We start from the raw sequence: 8,789 nt of genomic DNA, 5'->3' as shown, positions 1-8,789 counted from the left end.
TTTGGTATATATTGGCTGTGGACAAGAGGCTGGACAGAGAGGAATGACGTTTCATTGGGCCTTGGCCCAACACCGGACGCGGAAGAAGAACGAATCCCTTGGACTCGTGTGCAATGATCATGCATAAAAATGAAAGGAAAAGAATCAGTATATAATAAAGGACTAAGACGTAAATAAAGAGACCAAATGCGCAAACTGAATTAGCACATAACACAATAATAGGACAATTAAAGAAAATGTTTGAGACCAAATAAGACAATGATAAGTAAACAAATGAAACCCATGTGATTTGTTCCATGTTACTTAATAACTTGAGCCCAGCAAAGTCATATTCCTATTTTGAGCAGAGGTCCAACGAATAGAGAAAGGGATTTAACGTCATTAACACTCAATGGTATAACTAACTGTATGGGATGATGCTTTCAATATACACTAGGTATACTATCATATTCATATTAGGATAGATGTACAGAGTTGAATATACTTGGTATATATGAGTATATACCCTCTATATACTACAACCATCCAATCATATAAGAGAAGAAATGGGAAAGAGCAATCATGCTAAGTCATTTAACATATAAAGAAAACTATGCGGGCATTATAAAAAAAAAAAAACCAAAGTGAAGACAAACAAACCACCAGATCAGTGCATAGCAATATAAACTCTATCAACATACTTTGACATTTTTTTTAGTTATGCTAGAGAAACATAATGATCTCAAACCTTTACATGGACCAAAGAAACAAAGCATCATGCAAGATTACAATAACATTCCAACTCATATAGTGTCCTTAAATGCACAAGCAAGTTTAAGTTCAACATGAAATGATCATACGGCATAAAAACTCGTATTTTTGTTGAACAAAACACATCAGGTAGCTTTACAGATCCAGCAGCACATTATAATATACAAGCGAGACAGCACCGAGATATAGGCAGAACCCTCAGACAACTACAACATTGCATGCCTTAATCAATACAAACAGCCTCACAGTATCAAACTAACTGCCAGTTTTATAGCCTATGATAATACCCAATCCTATACTTTAATTTAATTGCTTACAGAGGCAATCAAACAGAACGACAAAGTATTTCGTATCGTAAATATGGAAGCAACAGTCACCAGCTTCCTTCACTGCCTTAACAGAATTGAAGCAATTGTAGGTGCATTAAAACATTCTAACCAGCCGATTATGCTAAACACAGAAACTCAGTTATAGATATATCGAAACGGTAGCAGCTAGACTTAACACTACACTCTCATCAAATGAAAGCATCTATTCCCTTTAAAACTAGTGGTTCTCTTAGTATATTATTGACATCATATTATAGCAACCAACAATTAACAGCGACAGACACAATGATCGGCATAGGACATGCAGCAAAATTCAACTTATTGACATGTTTAAGACATCATTCCAAGACGTACAAAAGGCACTCCCAAGAAGGGGGACACAACATGTACTCATCAAATTCGACCCAAAACAGGACCTCAAACATGTATCATGAGTTCCCCAGGATGCTAGACAGATTCATAGATGCTACAAGTTGCGTTTAACAATCCTTCTAAACACATGATGTAATTTGGAATACCAAACCAATCGACCTAGACTCATATCATGGACACAGATTTAATAAGAATGACAACCAGATTATACACTAAACAAATGAAGGACCAGAACTTGAACCACTTTCTCATTCAGCAAACAGGTTTGAAACTACGACCAGAAATCTTTAAAAAATGGGCATTCAACTGCCTCTTAACAGGGTAAATATACATTTATGACCACAACACATTTTGACATAAATTTGTAATGACATAGACTTAAAGGAGTATGCTTGGTCAAGCAAATTGAACCAAAGGTAAGATCATGTCTGTCTAGGAACAAGACATGACCAACCTTAATGGCACAGGCCATCAAGCAGGAAATAGGCTTATTAGCATACTCAACTTATTTGTTTCAAACCACAATATTGCACCTACAAAACAAAAGACTACTAGACTAATACATATTCTGCCTATATTGTTTGAAAACCATCAACATCTAATCTTCATTATAGAATGGCCAACTTATTGTAACAACCGAATTAATCTACCTGGAATATTTACTCAACATGGTTACTGACCTGGATGACATTTTAAGGGAGCTAATCTAATATGCTGGGCTAACGACCAATTTTAAGTTTAACGTAGCAAGCTGTAACAGATAGGCAAGACGTAAAGAACTAAATCAAGGTAGCGAAGAAGGGAAATTATTCATCTAATATGTGACTAGCACATGAACAGACTCACACATTTAAACCAGCTAAAACCAAACTGCCATACCTAACATGCGTAATTGTATAAATAGGATTAATTTAACAACTAAACCATCATGCAAAACTGATTAAACCCGGATTAGTATCAAACACAACAGACTTATCCATTAAACTAAATTAATCTAACCAACCAGTATGTCCTACATCCTTGACATCGATTAAGAAGGGAGAATTATCTTCTTCGGGTGCAGCGAAGTGGGTGCGAATCTTCGATCTACACTCGAACAGTTTGAAATTCGAACTTGCGTATGCTCGGATTCGAACGAACAGCCACAGCAAAAACAGAACAAGATCTAATATTTTGTGACGATATCGAACAAATTGAAAGCCGATGTTTTAAAGGGGAACTGGAACAATTAAAGACTTGTATTTTTTTAAGGGAAATTTGGCGATTAAAGAACTTTGATTCTTAGGGGATTTCTGCGATTCTAAGGCCTGTTCTTGGGGAATTTCATGGGTTGAAAAAATCTCTTTTGTAGGGAATTTTGCGATTCCTCAGCCTTCCTTTTTTTCCTTCTCTTTCATGAATCGAAAATTCCTTATTTATAGGACGATTCTAGGGTTTGTTAGAGAGGAGCGTGGGAGAGATGACAGTGAGAGTGGGGAACAAGAAGGAATGGGGGTGGCAGTGGCAACGTAGGGGAGATGACGATGAAAGAGGGAGAGAAGAGAAGGGATGGGGCGGCTGATGAAGGAAAGGGAAAGAGAAGAGAAAGAGAAAAAGGGGGGAAGGGATTTAGGTTTAGGAAAGAGATTGGGTCGTCCGGGTCGGGTCGGTGGTGTGGGCTAGACCGGGTTTAATGGGTAATGGGATGGGCAAAGTTAAAAAGAATGGGCTGGTCCGAAATGTTGGTTAATTATTTGGGCTGGGGTGAATTAAAATGGGTAGTGGCCTATGAAAATTGTTTGGGTTAATCCGAAAATATTGGGGGGGGGGGGGGGGGGGGTAAATTGGGCTGGTATTTGAACTAATAATAATGATAATAATAGCTAGTAACTGTAATAGAATAATGAAACGCCGATATTGATAAGAGGCTAATAATTATAGTAAAATATAAATATATTTTTTAATTTTCCAAAAATATTAGAAGCGTAAATAGGTATTTCGGAGGAGAGGCGGGACAAAATTGGATGTCAACAATAATGTATAAGTTGCCCGTCCATATAGGTACAGTGTGATAATGTATAAGCTGCCCGTCCATATAGGTACAGTGTGATAATATATAAACTACCCGTCCATACAGGTACGGTGTGTAAGCCTGCATCCAGGCCTCCCGCGTCCGGGGTATAAGCTGCCCACTATAGTGGTGTGTATGTCTGCCCGCCTTAGCGGTGTCTGCCCGGCCATATAGGCACGGTGTAATATCATCATCATGTGCATATCATAGGCCTATCATACTATTACCATAATTCATGCATAATAGCTCAAGGATAGCTATACTTTATCAGGGTGACGTAAAGTCGTGATCCCCCGATTTCATTATAGAGCATTCATTGACATTCTGCCTCACCTTGAAGGGATTAGCATATAAGGTGAGTGTATGCAATAACGACATACTTGGGTTATAGATAGCATCATTAGCTTTATAGGATCATCATATCATGGACTCTAGATTCTTTAGACTCGAACTTATCATCATCGTTGTCGTACTCATAGTGTATCTTTTATTTCACATGGCTATTCATGAACAAGGACTCTTAGTTTTATTGAAGATAGGAAACTCATGAAGAAGGAGGAAATTCATGCTATAAGATTCATGCCTTAGAAAGAAAGGACTAGCCTCACATACCTTTGGCGTTTAACTACTCTATTGCTTGTCCGTCCTCCTTTAATGCTCACGTCTTTACCTTCAAAAGAATTCGCATTAACATTAGCTACGCGATTATAAGAACGTGCTTATTGAAGCTAAGGAAAATTGGGCAGCATTTCCTTTGTTTACCCAACTTTTCCATATTCTATATCAACTCCCAACATTCATAACGACACTCACAATATAATAGACAACAATCAACATTTATCTACATTATCCTCATTTCACAATTCCCCTTCAATTTTTCCATAATTATGGTTATAGCTCGTTATCGCGTTTTCTTATATATAATACTTATTCCATGGTCTAAATGTCATTTATAACGTATTCACGATCACGACATACCAACATTCATGATTCATCCCAACCACTATTCAACAATGACACTATTCACTCATTTATGACCCATTTTCTATGTCTTTCTACAATTCAAGTGTCTTAGCCTTCCAATACCTTAAACAACATGGTATGGTCATGAAACTTACCTTAGATGATGGATGAACAACCCTTGAATGGAAATACGCCTCTAGCACCAAGACCCTATTTCACTTCTCTTGGGATTTCTTGGCTTGGATGACTTTCACTAGGTTCCATACACTTATTTTCATGGATTTGGTGTTGTTGATCTTGGTTTTCCCTTGAATTCTTGTGGATGAGTGATGGAGAATATTCTAGAGGTTTCTTGACTTATGGAGAGTGGGAATGAAAAAAAATGAAATGAGAAAGGTCCCTTATATTAATTCACAAAGTTGTCCCGACCAACTTATACGGACCAACATACGGTCCGTATATTTTTCACTGACCGTATGTTTGGTCCAGTGAGCTATGCTATGCTGGCCTGAATCCACGGTTGGACATACGGTCCGTGGATTTTATACGGCCAGTATGTCTAGCCATATAATGTCCAGCTTCCCGGGACTTGTTCTCGTCGACTCGTTTGATCTCCGATCCTTATGGAACCTTCTTAACACTTGTTTAACACTTCAATACCAATCTAAGGGACGTTATTACTTGTCTCTAAGACATCATTATACTCTCATTAACTCGTCGTCCATAATTCCTACCCGACACATAACATATCCCTTATATTTCTTCGTCAACTTCTTTCTTTACGTCTAATGTCTTCGAATCTCGATTAAGATCATCAAATGCTATCTCTTACTTATCAAATCACCGTATACATCGTACTCTTCGCTAGCCTATTCATCGTACGCTAACGGGGAATTTTCCAAGGTGTAACAACATGGCTGACTTTCCAAACAGGCCCTAAGTGATACTTATTTTGGATAATTTTTTTTTTCTAAGATGACACTTATTGGGATAGAGGAAGTAGTTACTACCAAGGCCTTTACTTGTTACAATTTTATTTTAACGCCAAAAAGTCAGATTCTCCCTTATAAGATTATAAGAAAGGGTTGCTGATTATAGGCTCTAAATTTGACTATTTACTTCTTTTGCACCTTAAACAAAGAAAACTCATTTAAATTGGGGCAATTTGCAGGATTGTCCTTCGTTGGAGGTGGTCTTTAATTTTTGTCCCTCAAATTGGTGGTTTTTAACTTTTGTCCTTCGCCAAAAATCCCTTTATTTTGGGTTGGAATCCCCACTCAGTCAAAAATTAAAAAATAAGTTCGCAAGACAGAGGTTTTGCATGCAAAACTCTATCTTTTGGGCAAAAATTTTGCGAATCCAAACCTCTGCCTTGCAAAATTTCTTTTTTTTTTACTGATCTGAGATTCGAACCCAGAACCTCAGGTATTAGGTGAAGGGAAACAAATTAAAGACCACCAATTTAAGGGCCAAAAATTAAAGACCACCCCAAATGAAGGACAATCCGCGCCAAAAAAAATGTTTAAATTTGCTGAGGCTAACTCTTTTGGCTCGAGAAGATTATTTTGGGCCTTAATTTCCTAGAATTTTCAACAAGTAGTTGAGCCCAATTTTAAATTTTGATTTAAAAACTTCATATAGTGGCTATATTTAGGTTCCCTGTTATGAAACCTGTGGAATCTAAGGCCTGGACCAGTCTGTACAGTACCCAGCTTGGGCTAAAGCCTGAAATAGGACTGTTTATTAGGCGGATTGGAAGAATAACTACGCTTAACGGTTCGGCTTATCGGTTTTTAAATGTACTAATCTGTTAGCCAACTGATAAGATATCGGTTGGTTTGATATCAGTTAAAAATTATTGGACAGTTATCGGAAGGTGTATCGACTAAATAGGACAGTTATCGGAAGGTGTATCGACTAAATAGGGACAATAAAAATTAAAAAAAAAAAAAAACTGTGCTTCTTCTTAAGAGTCATCAAACTTTGCACACTCCAGTTTCTTTCATGGGTAGCTGACATACCACTCCTCATGATGTATAATAGCCTAAGTTAATTGGGCCTTCAAAACTAAGCAACATTTTTAGATTTGTATTTTATCCTCTTTTTTTAATTTATTTTGGGTTCTCAAATCAACTCCCTCCCCTCTTGCTTCCCCCCACTACACACGTGCCCTACAAAACACGTTCACATTAATCCTCAGCCTAACTTGAACTTCTACAACTTTTCAGTGTTATGAAACAAATAGGTAATTCTTAAATAATTCAGACAAACTACGAAGGGACTTTAATTTTAGGTTTTATAATAGATACTTTATATATTTAGGGTTAAAAATATAAATATAATAATTCTTAACGGGTTAACGGTTTACTCAATAAGAAAATTGAATAATCCGCCCCCACATCGATATACCGTTAACTATAAAAATTTAATCCGTTCACCAACCGTTAATCCGATAGCCCGATACCACTAGTCAATTTTGCGGTTGGGTTATCGATTACGGTTCAGTTTTGAACAACCCTAGCCTGAAATATCATATGTCGCTCAACAAGTTTGGTTCATTCGCACGAATGCCCTATCTTGGGTGATATGTAATTTTACCCCTCAGATCGCTGATCTTTAATTTTTTCCTTTGCCACTTTAAGTAACAAAAAAGTTGTCAAAAACATTCCTAGCATCGAAAAATAAAAAGAAAATTCGGCCTACCCTTATCTATGACAATGTCTACATAAGTTCTGTAGGAATTAAATTATCCAGCATAAGTTGTTAGTGCCTAATTTGGCCCGCATAAGTTTATATTTTTTTATCATAATATAACATAAGTTATGTCTTACAAGGCATAACTTAGTTCCAACAGAAAAGTTTTCTAAACTTATGCTGAGCAAATTAGTTACTGCACAACTTATGCTGGATAACTTAATTTCTACAAAACTCATGCTGCACAAGGTAAAAATTCAATATACTTATGCCTTGTGATTTTTTTTTCGACTCTTCTGCGGATCGAGCCCAGAATCTCTGGCTTCATAGACCAGCCCCTTATCATAGATAAGGGTACTTTGGCTTACAAATTTTCATTAAACAAGAAGCAGGGACAAAATTAAAGACCAGTGCTTTGAGGGACAAAAATTAAAGACCAGTGCGTTTGAAGGAAATCCGCGCAAAAAAAGTTTTGCGTTTGAAGGAAATCCACGCACAAAAAAAAAAACTTTTTTTTGCGCGGATTGCCCTTTATTTGGGGTGGTCTTTAATTTTTGCCCTTCAAATTGGTGGTCTTTAAATTTTACCCCTCGCCTAACACCCTAAGGTTGTGGGTTCAAACCCCAGCTCAATTAAGAAAAAAAAATCGCAAGGCAGAATTTCTCAAGACAGACTTTGCAAAATTCTGCCTCGAAGCAGCCTCGGGCAGAATTTTACAAATCTGCCCAGCCAAATTTTGTCTTAAGGCAGAATTTGGGCTGCACAGGCAGAATTTCTGCCCATGAAAATTCTGCCTGTGCGGGCCAAATTCTGCCTTAAAGACAACCATTTTGAGGGGTAAAAATTAAAGACCACCCCAGCGAAGGGCAATCCTGCAAATTGCCCAAAAAAAAAAGAATTTTTACTCATTATAGCTTCTTTTAAGACCTAATTATTAATATTAACTACCCTTTTAGTTAATTATATTTAGTAGCTAATTAACTTTTCTAAATTACAAATGGTAGCTATATCAAAAATACATACCCAAGCACATATATCTTTCTTTTTTTCCAATCACTACCCATTTCATATTTTTCAATTCTGGTAGCTATATCAAAAATACATACCCAAGCGCATATATTTTTCTTTTTTTTCAATCACTACTCATTTCAGATTTTTCAATTCTGGTAGCTATATCAAAAATACATAGCCAAGCGCATATATCTTTCTTTTTTTCCAATCATTACCCATTTCAGATTTTTCAATTCTCAAAACCCTAAAAGATCTCTCTTCCATTCTCTCAACCACCACCACCATGGCTGCGCCGCCCTTCTCTCTCTTCTCCCTCTCCCTTTGTGCTCACCCCTCTCTCTCTCTCTCTCTCTCTCTCTCTCTCTCTCTCTCTCTATGCTCACTTCTCTCTCTCTCTTTTCACTCTATTCGGTGAGGCGATGGCATTGATTTTGAGATGGCGGCAGAGAAGATGACGTGGAGATGGAGAGATTAGGGTTTTGTTGGTGGTGGAAAGATTAGAGTTTTTTTATGGTGGTGGTGTCTCAGATTAGGGTTTTTGGTGGCGGTGGTGTCTCAGATTAGGATTTTGGTGGTGGTGGAGAGATTAGGGTTTTTGGTGTTGATAGTGTCTCAGATCT

The sequence above is a fragment of the Lycium barbarum genome, chromosome 1 (genome assembly GCF_019175385.1).
Source record: "Lycium barbarum isolate Lr01 chromosome 1, ASM1917538v2, whole genome shotgun sequence".
NCBI classification, from domain to species: domain Eukaryota; kingdom Viridiplantae; phylum Streptophyta; class Magnoliopsida; order Solanales; family Solanaceae; genus Lycium; species Lycium barbarum.
This window is presented reverse-complemented; position numbering follows the sequence as displayed.